Genomic DNA, 16,356 nt, shown 5'->3' on the forward strand with positions numbered 1-16,356 from the left:
CTCTTGGAATACTGCCCTGTGTTCAGATATCTTGAAGTCTAGATAAGAAATATAGTCCTCAGTATGAAGAGGTGCAACAGCAAGTTCTACTATGTCTTTTAAATCACCCCTGCTATGCTGGTTCATTAGAAGGAACTCTGGCTCCAATTAAAAGAGGAAGAAATCTCAACATGCTCCAATTCTCGTATGCATTTCCTCCAATCGTTCTTTTTGTAGCATAGGTGAGGGGCACAGAATCAGTCCACTTAAATGGAAATGTTGGTATGCTTCATTCAAATTTGCTAACGTATATTTCTTTTTTAGAAATTAGCACAGTAAGACAAACAGGGATAATTCCTTCAAACAGATCATGAGTTATATCTGAGGCAAAACTCTCTGTCACACTGAAATATGACAGATTTTGTGACAGTACACACTTGTTTTTACAACAAAATGACAATCCAATGAATATTTTTCAATAGCTTTAAGAAGAGAAATATGAGTTTCCTTGCTTCTTAAACAAAATGCTCCAGATTGAACTCTGTTGTTTGAATGTCAACATTTTCTGCTGTACAGAACCTGCAAACATATTTACCGGAAACATATTCCACAAAACTTGCCAAACTGTGCGCCCCGAGATTGTCTGCCACTACACAATGAACAATCCCATTCACAGTTTTCCCCAACTTGGCAATAAACAGTACTTCTTGTTGTAAGGTAATGATATCATCTATTAATGGCTTCAGTACACTTTCACAACTATACCACTTAACATCCTCACTACAAGTGCAGCTAAATATATATGTGACAGTGATGAAAACTAGCAGGTAAATTTCCCAATGTCCAATATATCCCACAGATTTTGTGTTTTTTTCTTGAAGTAGGGGGTTGCAGATCTCAAAGTCATCGATATACAAAATAAGTGAAATAGCACACTCTTTGCACTCTTTTTATAACTGCAAGTTTTCTATATACTGTAACGCTGACACAAACAGGCTGGAGTTGCGTACTCTTTTGTTAAGCCACAGTCGGTAGAATGTCAACAAAACACGGCTCATTCCTTTCAACACACACCAGCTTTTGCAACATGGCCGGCGTGGACCCACCAATCAGCGTGCCGCATCGGGCACCGAGCAACATGCGCCCCGCTGATTGGCCGGGGGCGACAAGCCCGTCACAGCATCCAGCTGGGTCGCTACACTACGCCCCCACTACAAAGTTCCTTGCCCTGAGGAACCTCCTGGAACAAAACTACACAAAAGTGCAAAGAGGCAAAGTGCCAAACTCAGCATTTTAGGGCAAGTAATCTCATACAGTCCAATATAAACACACATAAGGCACGACTCAACACCTAACCAATAAACTCACCCCCCATCTTTCAACTAGGAAGATTAGGGAAGACTGCCTTCACTTCCAGTGAGACCACGGCGCATTCTTGCCCTCCATGAATCTAAGATCCCACCCCTGTCGAGCACGACAAATCTGGATAGCGTCTTGGCAGCCTCCTGTCTCTGTGAGGATGTGGGGCCATCAAAGACCAGGCTGGGCCTCCCTCCGGTGAAACAGCCGGAGCAGAATGAACAGGCACTTGATACCTCGCTGACTGAATGTCGTTGGAGCCCTCCAATCCTTGGAGATCGCCGGCCGACTCAGGATGCACCACTGGCACCACGTTGTAGACCGGAGTCCCTATCCCTCTGTAAGGGGCTAGCCTGTCTCGATGTAGAGCGACTCTCCTCTGGTGGTCAGCAGCACCCGCTCGACCACCTCCCCCAGTCTCTCAAGAACTCTGCAGGGCCCCGACCATGCGCTGTCCAGCTTTGGACACCTCCCCTTCCTCCTCTGGGGCAGATAAACCCACCCAAGTTTCCCTGAGCTCGAAGTGTCTCCCCTGAGTCTTTACGTCGTAATTGCGCTTCTGTCTTCCTTCTGCTCCTCGCTGATGTTCCCGGGCAAAACTGTGGGCAGACTGCAGCCTGTCTTGGAGCCTCCTGGCATACTCTTGGCCAGGAGTGCGCAGATCGGCATCGGGTGGCCTGCCAAACACCAGCTCGCTGGTGTCCGGATCTTGTTCCTGTCCTCGTCTGCAGTCCTCACCAGCACAGGGGCGACGAGAAAGGGCATCAGCATTGGTGTGACTGGTGCCCACTCTGTGCTTAGTGGTGAAGTCGACAACTGCAGCTCCTCTATCCACCTAGCTACCTGCCCCTCTGGTTCCCTGAAGTTCATCAGCCACTGCAAAGCTGTGTGGTCTGTCCGCAGCTCAAAGGGCCAACCGGAGAGGTAGTACTTGAAGTGCCTGATCGAAAGCACCACGGCCAGGAGCTCCCTGCGTGTCATGCAATAACGCCTTTCAGCATTGTTGAAAGACTTGCTGTAATAGGCCACCACTCTCTCTCCTTCCAGTCCCCTCTGGGAAAGCACTCCTGCCTCACTGCCTGCCCCATGAAAGGCAGGGACAGGTCGGCCGGGGCGAGCACTGGTGCTGTGCTGAAGGCTCTCTTCAGGTTGTTGAATGACTCCCGACAACCCTCAGTCCACACAAACTCAATGCCTTTTTTCAACAGCTTGAATAGGGGTGCTGCAACGCAGGAGAAACCCCGAACGAATCTCCAGTAGTACGAGGCCGGCCCTAGGAAGCTCTTCAGCTGCTTCCACAGCAACCACACAACACCGTCCCACAGCAACCAACAGCCCTCGTCCTTTACAGTCTGCTCCTCCGGGAGCCGACCTTGTCCTGGCCTGCAGCGATTACTCAGTTTGTTACGGAGAAGCCCAGGTTGATGGCACTGCCCAAACCACCTCTCGAGCACACCCACTAGTGCCTCATAATTATGCCTGTCTTCCAGAGTGAGAAACAGGAGGCAGGACAAGGCCTCCCCCATCAAACACAGAGCTAGCTGCATAGCTTTAGCTTCATCAGTCCACTATTCTGCAGCAGCCAACAGCATGAATTGAGCATGGAAAGCCTCCCAATCTGACTGACCTGAGGACTTGGGCGTCTTCACAGCCGTGAGCAACGTGGGACGCCGCCCGCCGCTCCTCTCCTGTGCGTACCGTTGTCCGGAACGCTGACGGCCACTGTCGGGGAGATCAAAGGCGCCAGCCATGCCCGCATCAGTGGCCAATTCAGCCATAGCTGCCCTCAGACGGTCCTTCGACTCACGTAAATCCCTCCCGAATCTCTCGACCACATTTTTTTGGGACAGTTAGTATTGCCCATGATTGTCACTACAGACTCCAATTTATTAGAAGTTCTAGGCATTCTGGTATTGTACTATACTGGATTATACTGAGGGAATGGAATTATAAACCCTTCCTCTTCTGTGGATCCTATGATACTGGGCCGCACTGAATGAATAAAATATTAATTGCCTGCATTTATTTACATTTACTCTGCACACTGTTTTATTTTGGGGAAAAAATATGGCATATATGTCCCGCTCATAAACTGTCTATCACATTCTTTGACAATGGAGTGACATGCAAACAGCCAATCTTGTTACAGATAGTCCCACATGTGCTCCCATTCTAGCTCATTCAAACAGCCAATCATTTCCCTGAACACTCCCTGACAACAGCCAGTCGTCTTACAGCTGTGAAATTCGGTTGCAAAACCAAGCGGTGTGTGTGTGTGTTTACCAACAACAGCAATAATTAAGAAGGGCCGAACACAGAATCATAACAGTAGACTTACAATAAACTCCCTCACAATATCACACTCTTTCTCCGCTCCCTCTCCCACTTCCTGCAGCTGTGTGTGTGCCTGAAGCCCACCTGAAAACTTGGCAGGGCAGACCTGCTCCCGTTTCTAGTTGACCATATTCCAGCCTTATCACAGTAATTTACGCTTATTCACTCATAACACGACAGCACAATAACAACAACATTAACTTTGCACTTGTTAAACAGCGAATGCGTAGTTGTCGCTAATGTTTCTGCAACCGACCTGGTTTAGCTAGCGTTAGTGTAGTGCACAAAATTCAAAGCTTTAAGTCTTTAAGATAAGTTGTTCACTGACCATAAATGTACACAGAAAGCGCATGTTGCACCAAAACAGCACAATTTTGAATTCCTACCTTGTTTTAACGAGTTTCCACACACGACATACAGTCCACACCTGGGGTCCACACTTTATGAATCTTTATGAAGGAAACAACCATGACTTAAACGTCGAAAAGAGAGGTCTGACGTGACGTCACATGGTCACGTGACAGGAAAACCTCTGGTTTGAGGTGAAAATACCATTTGAGTAGAAGTGTTTCTTTTAATTTTGTCCACAGGGAGTGACATTTGCTTTGTAGCAATCTGAAAACATCAGGTTTCAAACATGAAACGTTAAGAAGTACAGCCATAGATTTGCCCTGAAACAGCTACAATCTAGTTCTTCTGCAATGTCTCTATTTGTATTTATTTTCTTGTTGCTGGTTTTCTCGTGGCTGGTCACCACCAAAACTAAAACCACATCACCACTTTATAGGATTTCTGTTGGACCATGTTATTCTTTGAGTTATTATTATTATTGTTATTCTTATTAATCTTATTATATGTAATTATTTGAAGCAGCAGAAACCCCTAGTTGTGTTCCTTTGCTTTATCATTTATAATATTTCAAATAAAACATTATCTACAACATAGATTGTGATTGCCTAAATCAGTTTCAACAAGGTAGGCAAAGCAAGCAATTAGCTGGCATCCGAAATACACTTGCTTTCAATTTCAGTTTTACCTCACTGCTTGAATTACAAAAGTCCCTGCTCTCATTTTTCACCATTGCTGTTTCCCATTAGTAGTAGTCATTATTATTTATTCACTACTAGTAGTAATTTCTGAAACAAATGCAGGGGTAGAGTCAGCTTCCTGCTTACATCAGCAAGTACACCTGAACAGGCACATGATATGTTTTTAGGCGTGTTAATTTTGGCAGAGGTACCTGATATGGAGCCGAAACACTAGTCTAGTCGCAGAAAACATAATATGGATGTGGTGTATGGATTTCCCCATGGGTGGAACCATCATAATAAGGCCACAAGAAGGAGTAGTGGCTAGCACTGTTGCCTTGCAGTAAAAAAAACCTGTTTCTGTTAGCATCTTATCAATGTGCACACTCCGTTTCTTCCCACATTTACTGTAGGTGTGGATGTGATGGTGAATGGCTGTTTTTATCTGGATGTTGGCCGTGCTATGGACTGGTGACGTGTATGGGGTGTACCCCGCCTTTCACCCTATGCCCTCATATGCAGGATAATGCGGTAGACAATCATTGAATGATTGACAGTGGCTTTCACCAAGCAGAAAGGATGTCACTCTTATTCATTTTGTTAGCATAAATAATCATCAAAATGCAAAACACAAACAGAAACATCGTCATACAAGATGGCTACAAAAAACACAAATATATATATTGTGTTGTCATGACAATGCACTTATCTTACAAACATCCTTATAAGTAGTATTAGGGGTGTTAAATTATTGCGTCAATTGCGATTAATTAATTACATAATTTTACATAATATTTTGCGAGTTATGTTTGTTAATCTTGTTAATCTAATTTTTAATCTACTGTTTCTGTATGCGAGTCGATTTCTTTATAAAATCCATTTTATGTGTAGGGCTTCTTGTGCTTGAGTTGTTGGGGTGGAAAACAATGATCAGTCACACCCTGAAGTGGACATTGATGGCTGTCATTGTGTTTGGAGGGCAGGGTGAGGAGCGGTGATTACAGAGAGGAGACGTGAAAATGGAGGAGCATGTGAGAGTTCTCGGCCCAATGAACGGGAAATTTACTATTTATTTTCTAATTATTTGGAGTTTGACAAAAGAGCAGCGGAATGGAAATGGAAATGTAAAACAATAAATGACTTTATAAAGCCACTTTTTTGTTATATATCAATATTTTGATCTGTCACTATAATGTAATTATGAATTTAAATAAAAATACATCAAGTTAAGGGATTTTCTCAGCAATTTTTAGGTGGGATTAAAAAAAGAGTTTAATTAGATCAATTAATTACAGATCATAATTAATTAATCTCTCAATTTTGTTTATCGTTTGACAGCACTAAGTAGTATATCGTGCGATTAAATTCTTGTAAATGTTACCACACTGGACCTTTAAAGCCTTCAGTACTATAGCAGTACACTGTCCCTGGAAACAAAGACTCTGTCTGATGTAGACTTTTCAGCAGACACAGTTGGAATAAATTAGCAATTGTTTGAGGCAACAGAGCTGAGGAATTTAGCATTAAGATTATTTTACATTTATATGTAAATGTTGGACTGCTTTGATGAATTCAAGCCTGCCCCAGCTTGACTATAATCAAAAAGGAACATCTTTTTATATTGTGTCAAGACATGTTATAATCCTGCAGCTGCTTGAGTGCCTCATTTTCACAGCACTTTGTCTGGAATCTTTAATAATATGGCATGCATTTTAAACAATTTCATTTTCTTTTTTGTAATAAGAACAAAAACAAAACATTTATTATGTGTTTTATTATGTCAGTCTGTAACTTTGCAATGTGTTGTTTTCCTGACAAGCAGCATCTTGTGGTTGCAAGAATATTTTACTGTCCTCTGTAATTTAAATATAATAAATCCACAACATTGTTGTTTGCTAGGAGGCCATGCTCAGTGGTAGGTCAAACAATGGTGATAGAGATCTCAAGCAAAGACAGCCTTTTAGAAAAAACATATTAGGAATCAAATCAAGAATCTATCCATAATTTGTACAAATCCATCAGTGACAGTGAGGGACAACTCAATATCATCTGATGCGACATAGATATCATAACATATCTCTTACCTCTTTTTAACAACTCAGCTGTCAATAAGACATTTCTGCTAATGCATTTACCACCATTTATAACAAGCTGCTTCATCCACATAGTGGTCCAACTGAAACGCAACCTCTGTTCATATAATACAAAAAAACCTCTGCTAGCCACCTCAATGACAGCTGTGGCCATCCCATTCTTATGAATCTGACACATCAAGACTGTCTTAAGGAAAGCCTTTGAAATTCCGCCCAAACTTGAACTGATTCAATGTTGGTGGTAAAAGGTCAAGGTTACTGTGACCATCAAAAATATACAGAACCAGCAAACCTGTTGGTCTCAACAACATGAATCGTGAAGCCAATGTCCAATGGCCGTAGCTCAAGTCTGCAGTCATTGATGAAGGTAATTTCATGTCAGAGGATGATAATTCTAACAATCAACGCTTTTTTTTGGTGGCATGGTGGTTAGCACTGCCTGCCACAGCAAGAAGGTGGGGTTCTTTTGAATGAAACCGTTACAACCATAAAACATAAATAAAGTTTCAACCATTATATTCCACTATTGCAACAATGAAATAGTGTATATTCATTGTAATGTTTCCATGGGTGATTATACCAGGCATGCAAATCCAGCTATGTGATTCCCTGTTGAGGATTGGTCCTTCTGGAGCAGAGGCTGTCTACTTCCTGCTTCCTGTTCACTGGCGTCTGATTGGTGTGGCTGTGATTCGACCAAGTCTACCAATCAAGACTCGCCAAGCAACCCAGCTGCAGTATAAATAGCTTGTGTGCCCTCAGTTCCTGGCAGTTGTGAACCAGTGATCAGTTTGTCGCATACCATGTCTAAGCGTATTTGTTATATTTCCTTCTGCAAGTGCACACTCCTTGTTTAATTAAACTCCTGACTTTATCCTAAACTGGTCCAGTTGTCATATTCCACCTTATTTCTGATTCTAATCATATATTACTGTTTTCCAAAACAAGCTGGGTTGTAACAAATGCTTGAATTGCAGTTAATAAACCAGCACCAAACCACTATTAGTATTCGATAATTGATCAATGCACTTCAACACTTTTGAATCCCCCCTTTGTCCCAGTCCACGAAATTAACTAAAACTCCAAACTAAAGGAAAGCATCGAGTTCATCACCAGATGACGATCAAGAGTCTTATCTGAAACCAGGAAACTAAAGAAGACCACTGCCAGAGTTTTATCCTGCGTCGGAGCTCAACAAAAAATATAATCCATGACAAAAATAGGCAAAAATGGCAATTGCTTTGTCAGTGTGTGATGCTGTGACTTGGTGTCGGCGATTGCAATGCGCGGCGGGGTTTGTGGGCCAGATTCTGCCACAAGACGATATACTGTGTTAATAATTTAATGGACCAATATTTGTGTGTGTCGCTCTGTGTCGTTGCCACGGTCATCAGTGCTGCTGAATGTGTGTGGGGCCAGGCATCGCTGTTGTGCGTGATCAACAGTAAAACAAACTTACCATCATGCCGGATAGAGTGGCTGTCAGAAAGGGGAGCGCCCACCCTGACTGCAGGTCTTTATGGCGGTATTTCCTTATGTGAACTTGTGTCAACCTTGTGGTCGTTAACAATTACTATATAAACTGTATCTGAAAGTATGTTCTGTATACGCTAAATAATTTCAACTGTTTAATGTTATTAACCTGTTACTAACACACTAATGTCACCCTTAAGTTGTCTAGGTTCTGTCTTATCAGGTATGTTCTGTCTACTTTATATAATTTCAATTTAATGGTACTAACCCATGTATTATACTGTTGTCCACCTTGCTCTCTCTCTCTCTCTCACTCCCCCTCCCTTCCTCCCCCCCGCTCACTCCCCATCCCCTTGTCAGTCCACTCCCTGTCCCCCTGTCCGGTCCGGCTGCCCGCAACACATAATCATAAAACAAATAAATAAAAATACTGCAGTTCCGAGTATCCCAGACTCGTCCTGCACATATCAAATCTGTCCGACACCAAAAGGCATGCAGTCAATCATATTACATGTCCTGGGTACTGGACAGGACAGGTTTAAAAAAAAAAAAAAAAAAAAAAACCTTGTGTGTTTCACCAGGCACACAGTTGTAGAGGCCAATTGGTCTCAATTAACGTCTATATTGTTTGTTTCTACTGTTGATTTGGTTTATTTAATGTATTTTAATTTTCTACGACAAATGCATTTACTGTTGTGTTAATATTGTAGTGTATTTATTTGGTTTGTTAGGCATTGTGTTACCTGTTAAAATGCCTATACTGTAAACTAACTGTAAAGTGGTATATTCCACTAGGGGCGTGTCAGCCAAGTGCCAGCTCCTTCATTCTGGGCAAGTGAGCAGACACACCAATGGTACACAATTGGTAGCCTCCAATCTCAGAGAAGTGGTTCATTTTTTCAAGAGGTATGTTGTTGATTTGCGCTGATTTCTGCAGTGAGTGCTTTTATTACTGGGATTTTAATGTAAATATATTTCCCACTGTAAATAACAACACAGATTGAACTTTGGTGGCTGGCATGGCTGGAAAATAAAGAACCTCGTCTATAGATCTCATCAGATCCAAAAAGTTGTAATCCACAACGAATTTGGTAAAATTACTCTCCATGCAAATCCTTTTGCTGGAGATGTGCACGAGTCAAACGCAGTCTTGAAATTTTCTTGCAAGAGGGTTTGCATCATAGCTGAGAATGTGCTGCCTCGTATATGACATCATGACACATGAATGAATCATACATGGCAGTGTACACTTGGTTTGTTTTACTTGCCTGTCTTGTCTGTATCGGATGACTCCTGAATCACTTGCCTGTATAAATCTGAATTTATTTATTTCTTTTTTCTTTTTTTGTCATGTGCTCCTGTCTTATCTTTTGAAAATTAAATAAACATATATTTAAAAAAAGGGAAAAAAAATAACTAAAAATGTCTTTGTTATATATTTGGCAAATAACTGAATCCACATTTTTATACTCAAATTTCAGAAAAAATTTCAAATAAAGTATCTTCCCAACATTACCGTGACTGTATTTACTTAACAGGGTTTATAATAATAATAAAAAATAAACAGTCTAATGCTTTTTATGTCCACATGTTAATAACCTGAGATGTACACTTACACAACTCATCATAAGTCAAACTGGAGCATAATATTTGGAAACTAGTATTTAATTTGTATAGTGAACTATAACAATAAAGGAAGTAGCAGTAAATGAAGATCTATTGTCTCAGTATCATCATTAAAGTTGTATCGTTGAAGTATAAACACATATTGTAGCAAAGTATTGTGAACGAAATTCATAACGTTACGTTTGGTTGAGGTGGGATTCGAACTTGCGACATTGGAGCTTTGCTCCAAATAATGAAAAAATCCTCTACAGCTATCAGCGGCTGGCCCTACCGTCGCCCCCATGGGTTGTCACATGTATCAGCATGAAGATGTATTTGACATGTCACAGCATTAGAAACATAACAGTAATAGAAAACATTAGCTGAACACTGAATAATATGTTGTTCACAGAAGTCAAATAAACAACTCACTGGATTCTCCTGGTACGCCTAGAAAAATAAATGTCATCAGAGTTGCTCCATGGAAACACATTTTTTACTGTCATTGGTCAAACTGAAAATCTGATAAATTATGCAACACAAGTGTATGTCTCCATGGCAACAGTATATAATGTGACCCCTTAACATTACTCAAGGCTTGAGGAAAATTCTGACACTGTAATTATTAGGAAAGAGAAAAACAGTGAGCAGATTTCTTATATATTGGCATATTGCCGTGTCATGGATAGTCTCCCCATTCATACACATATACTAATGTTTATAACTAAACTCACAGGGACGGGAAACGTGACAGGGCTGATGGTGGATTTCATCAAACAGCTGCGAGCCAACTTCAAGTCCAGGTGTGAGGACTACTCCATCCCGAGGGACATCATCGCTTTTGTCCGTGACCCACTCACTGTCCGAAGTGCGGATTTCTCCTGACTAAAAAAACATCCCCTCATTGGATGAGGCCGCATTTTAGATGGAGCTTATTGATTTTCAAACAAAATTGTTCGCTCAGTGCACAATCCGTGGAGGATTGATTTTTGGATCGCATGCTCAGAGAACAGGTGGATACTCGCCTTTTATGTGCTGATGATGTTTCCCTCTACCTATACTTGGGAGTCGAGCTTTTCTTCAATGACGCACAAGAGGAACTGCCTCACGCACAAAAATCTGGAGAACTACTTACCGTTAAAGTGACATCCATGTCGCCAGACATCCAAAATATTGTGACTGAAGGGAGATGCCAGTTTTCCCATTAAGTGAGTAGCTTTTTAAGTTTTTAATAGTCATATTGTTGCTTGATTTTATTTAAATAGTAATTTCCTTTTCGCTTTTTTTGCTCTGTAATTTCAGGAGCGCAGCACATAATGTCCCAAGCTCCCACCACGAGCCGGTGTGCATCCAAGGTCAAGCAGAACTTCCTTCTTTTATTTTATTTTATTTGATTTATTTGATCTTTGAGCTGAGTTTATTTGTTTTAATTCAGTGAAACAGATTTTGCACTATGTGTTGCAGTGGCACACAGTGAGCGAGTTTACCTCAAGCCAGTGTGCGTCCGAAGTCAAGCAGATGCTGCTTTATTTTATTTATTCATATTTTATTTATCCTGTCGAACTTTGACGCACTGACACTGCAGTGACAGAATAGAAACTAGAACAGCACAATTCCTGTTACTACTGACAATGCAAAAAAATATGGTGAATGAGTTGATGCCCTTTGCCTGCAATGTGGCCATAAAAATAGGAAAGTTAAATTATTGTGTATCCACTAATTCAAGAGTCAGAGCTTTAAGAGCATTATCCTTTTTTTTACTTTATAGGATACATGTTAATCAGAGATAAATGTATCCTATTTCAGCTCAGTGATTGCTGTTTGTGTGTATTTTAGTGAAGGAAAACCTATTTTCAATTAAGATTTGATAATGTATAAGTGAGCAATGTCTCTCCTCTTTCAAAATCTTACTTCACTTTCATTTAAGACTGTTACAATGATCTGCTTAATCCCTAATCGAGCTGCCACATTATTTCAGTTTTTGCATGATTGCATGACATGTCTTTAACAATATCTGATTAAAGAAATCTAATTATTAGGATATAGATCTGATACATGGTATTTTTAGAGTGTAAAAAAAACAGAAAAAAAAACAAACCACACTGACCGAAAACCATGACCTCAAAACTGTGATATGAACGGAACCGTGGATTTTGTGATGGTACACACACAATCCCTGTCAATGCATTACATTATGTTGACCACTGGACTGCCATTGTACAGTATTTAATATGGTTTTATAGTTTATTGTTGTTATGATTTTCCGTGTTTGCATATTCCATTCTTTACATCATGTTTACTATACAGGCATTATTCATTTTGTGTATAAGATTTTCATTCACTTCTGAAATCACTGGTTTTTGAAACAGGTAACATCTGGAAGAAAGGGAAGTTTTTATAGGTCTATGTCGTCACGGACATAGAGGTTTAACCATTTTAGGAGTGTCTTTTTAAGCCTTCTGCCTTGGCTAACCCAGATTGAGCGCAAGTTTTAATTAAATAAGCAAATTTATAAAATGGTAAAGTGAATGCCCAGCTTAAGGAGCCACCTATTGTATCCTTTGTTGGTCAGAAATGGATTGATGCATTTGTTTTTGGCATTTTAAGGAGCCTCTGAAATGTAACAGCCTAGCTGTGCTACTATGAAGTGATCAATCTTCAAGCTCAGCCTCTAAAAAGTGGAGACACCTACCAGACACCTATTGTCGATCACACTGGTGTCCAATCATATGTGCTCTGAAATATCATCAGTTCTCCTTTAAATGGGAACATAACTTGCAAAATTTGCATCAGACCTGAAAACTACACGGAAAAAAAACAAAATCTGAGTAGAAGTAAATGTAACAAAATGAAACCTTTGATTTTAACAATCAAAACTGAGTTTAACATTTAACACATACAAATATAGTTCATAGGTTAATCTTTTTTGTTCAACACTCCTTCAATTTCCTCCAAGAAAAGTGAAGCAGGTTTTTGAATTAAAGTGTCATTCAGGGGCAGATGAGACATACTAAATAGAGGCTTCATCAGCAGTGTTATGTGACTTCATTGTGGAAGATCAAATTAGAGCTCCATCTGCTTTCGTGCACTGTGTGCACAGAACAAAACTCACTCCGTCTATCACTCTTAGCACCAATTCAATTGTATTTGTATGGCGGTGATTCATAACATACATTATCTCAAGACTCTTTACACAGTAACAGGAAGAAATCTCTGACAGAACCAGACTTGAGAGTCCAACTGCCTCAACCGGTTGGGGTAGGAGAGAGGAGAGAAAGGAAAGGGGAAGGATCGGGTTTAGTGAAGGAAAGATGGGTGAAAAGAAGTATGGAAAGGAGAGATAGAGACTTGGAGCATTTCAAAAAACAATAACATTAATAACCATCTGAAATTGGTTCCAGCTCCTCATAAGACCATCAGAAAACGGTAAGTAGTAATGTGTAGCTATATGATAGTAATAGGTATATTTGTAATATTTGAGCTATGGTGGGTGTTGAAGCTCTGAAATCAGGGATACCTGTGAAATAAGAACAAAGAGAGTTTTGTTACGATAAAGTTTGAGTGTTGACAAGGGAGTGTCGACAGATAAACAGAGAGGAGGCGAGAGATAAAGGGGGGAGCACATTCAGTGTACTCCAGTCCCAAGCCCAGATGAATGGGAGGGTTGCGTCAGGAAGGGTATCCGGTTTAAAATGATCTGCCAAATCAAACATGCGGATCACTGAACAAGCAGGTGATTTGCTTTGGTGACCCCTAGAGAGGGAGAAGCTGAATGAGAAAAAAAAACTCCATCCATTGTCCATTGAATTAAACCACAGCTCAAAGATGTGGAGATCCTTGTCATTATTCTGCTTAAATGACTCACCTGCAGCCCCAAAACTGACACACACTGTTAACTATTGACAATGTTTCTTCTACTTGAGGTGGACTACAAAGCTTCCTTGAGTAAGAAAGTGTATAATATACCTCTTCAACACAGCAACCATTTAGCCTGTAAAAAAAAGCTGATAGTGCAGCTTAAAGGTTGCACAACAAAAGTTGTGACAAAACCTAAAAGTAGGAAACATATTAAGCTTCTACATCCAATTAGTTTTTTTCTTACATTGTGTATTATTGAAGGAACACATGCGTAGAGGTTGTGGAAACCCTGGCCAAACATTTACAATGGTCAAATGTGAAAAGTGCAGAGATTTAACTGCATATTAGAGTTTGGAAATGTGTATTTGGAAATCTTTTGGAGACAGTTACAAAAATAGTAATGACAGGGTAGAAACATGGATTTAGAAATACATACAAAACAGAAATATGTTGTTGTTTAGTCTTCAGACTTGTTAGATAGATAGACCTATCACCAGGGCTGATCCATATTAGAGCCTGGATGACACCTGCACCCTACAGTATCTCTGGAATGATCAGCTCCAAGATCCAACAGTTCTTATTTCTGTGGTTCCAACCTTGAATAGAGCATAGGTTCTGCATTTGATCATCTCCCTTCAATGAGAGTTTAGAAACAACAGACATCTAGTGTGAGAGATGAAGATTAGAAGATTAAAGATTAGAAATGTCCTTGACAATAGTCTGACAGTGAGTGTTAAATCCTTGTGTCATATGAGCTGATCCAGGTATATTTTAAGTTAATAAAGCAAGATTATTTAAAATACTGTACCTATGATCGCATGGCCAGTTTGAACAGTCATCATTATATCATTCATTGATTAGTGTCTTGAGCTTATTTAAACACATATCACCATAATGATGTGTGGTTAACGGTTTGAACAGCCCAACAGCTGAAATATCAGTGTTTACACAGTTTTGTGTTATGAAGGAATTGACCAGAAAAGAGTGACAATGTAAAGATTTTTCTGAGCTGAGGGTCAGAAAGTCTCAGAGAGTCTTGAATGAATATAACTAGTATTTAAAAGTATAGTTCAGGTTTTTTGAAGTGCGGTTGTATGAGATACAGGATACTCACTGACAACACAGCTACCAGCAATGACAAAAGGAAAAACTGATTTAAAATTTCAGCCGACTTAAGTCCACAATACTTAAAGTCTATGTTTGCTGCTTTATCACTCTCACCAAAGCCCATAAAAAAAAATCAACAATTTTACATGCACCTCCAGCAAAAGGTTCACATATATAAGATATTATCTTGTAACTTTGGTGCTTGAAATCCTTTACTAGGATTTGTGTATATGACACAAACAAGGCATTCACATTTAATATCTGATTAATTCCTATTTTTTTCCCCAGAAAATGAGATGTATACAATTCTGAATAGAAAAAAAAAGAAACTTTTATATTTTTTTTTAAAGGCCAGGTAAAAGGACAGGCATATTTCTCCTGCTTAGTAACATAAAAGAGGATAATAATAATAATGATAACAATAATAATAACAATAATATTAATAATACAAGCACAATCAAACAATCACAGTCAGACTTGGGGCATACATGACCTTTTAATGCTTTATGTTAATTGGCTGTGTTGCAATTACACACCACTTGCAAACACACATCAGCTCATGGAAAATGGACATTGCACAATGCTGCCTGCATGCAGTGAAGGAAAAATTTCATGACACTAGGTGCACCAAGAGCTGTGAGCTAAACCTCATGCAAAAATATCAGACCTGAAGATAAAGTAAAGTATTTTTGCATAAGGTTTAGCTCACAGCTCTTGGTGCACCTAGTGTTATGAGATTTGTCCTTCACTGCGTGCAGGCACCATTGTGCAATGTCCATTTTCCATCACCCAGAGGAGGCTCACTTTCTCTGAGCTTGATCAAATGGATCTTGTGGCCCACGGTACTCAGATTCACCAGTTTAGTCATTGGTAGCTCCAGTAGAGACTTGCTTTGCACTATTATCCATAACTTTTTCAGTGTTTCAGTCAGTCAATCTCCAGGGGCCCGTTTCAGGAAGCAGCTGTCTGACGTCTCATTTTCTCATTCATACAGTCGATATCAAAACACCTATCAGAGCGCATTCACCGGCAAAATTAATGAAATGTACGTCTTTTCAAAACATCAAAATCCCAATCAGATGTTATTTCCATTGTGCGAACTATACCGCGGGTTTTGGGGAGGCTCACGTATATTGGGTGGGGGGGTTACGGGATGGACACTTGTGCGTGCCTCAGAGCGAGGACTTGTGGCATATTACTCGCCTCGGCACGGCACGACACGGTTTAGGTTGCATCTCCACTAACTCAACTCAACACATCCATTATTACAAGCATGTACTTCTACTTGCCTCAAGTCAGCACATATCGAATCCAACCTCCACAAACGCATCAAATATTTATCAAATCAATCAAAAAACAATATTTTGCTAATATTTTAGAGACACCCCCAAAATCTCGCAAATCATGTTTCCAGGGGAGCTCATGTCTCATTAAGGAGGGGGGTGAGCTGGCTGGCTCCCCCGTAGTTTGCACCAACACTGTGACTCTGTGCACATTAAGACTGTCTGATTGTTTTACTG

Source organism: Solea solea, chromosome 14 (assembly GCF_958295425.1).
Source record: "Solea solea chromosome 14, fSolSol10.1, whole genome shotgun sequence".
In the NCBI taxonomy this organism is placed as follows: Eukaryota; Metazoa; Chordata; class Actinopteri; order Pleuronectiformes; family Soleidae; genus Solea; species Solea solea.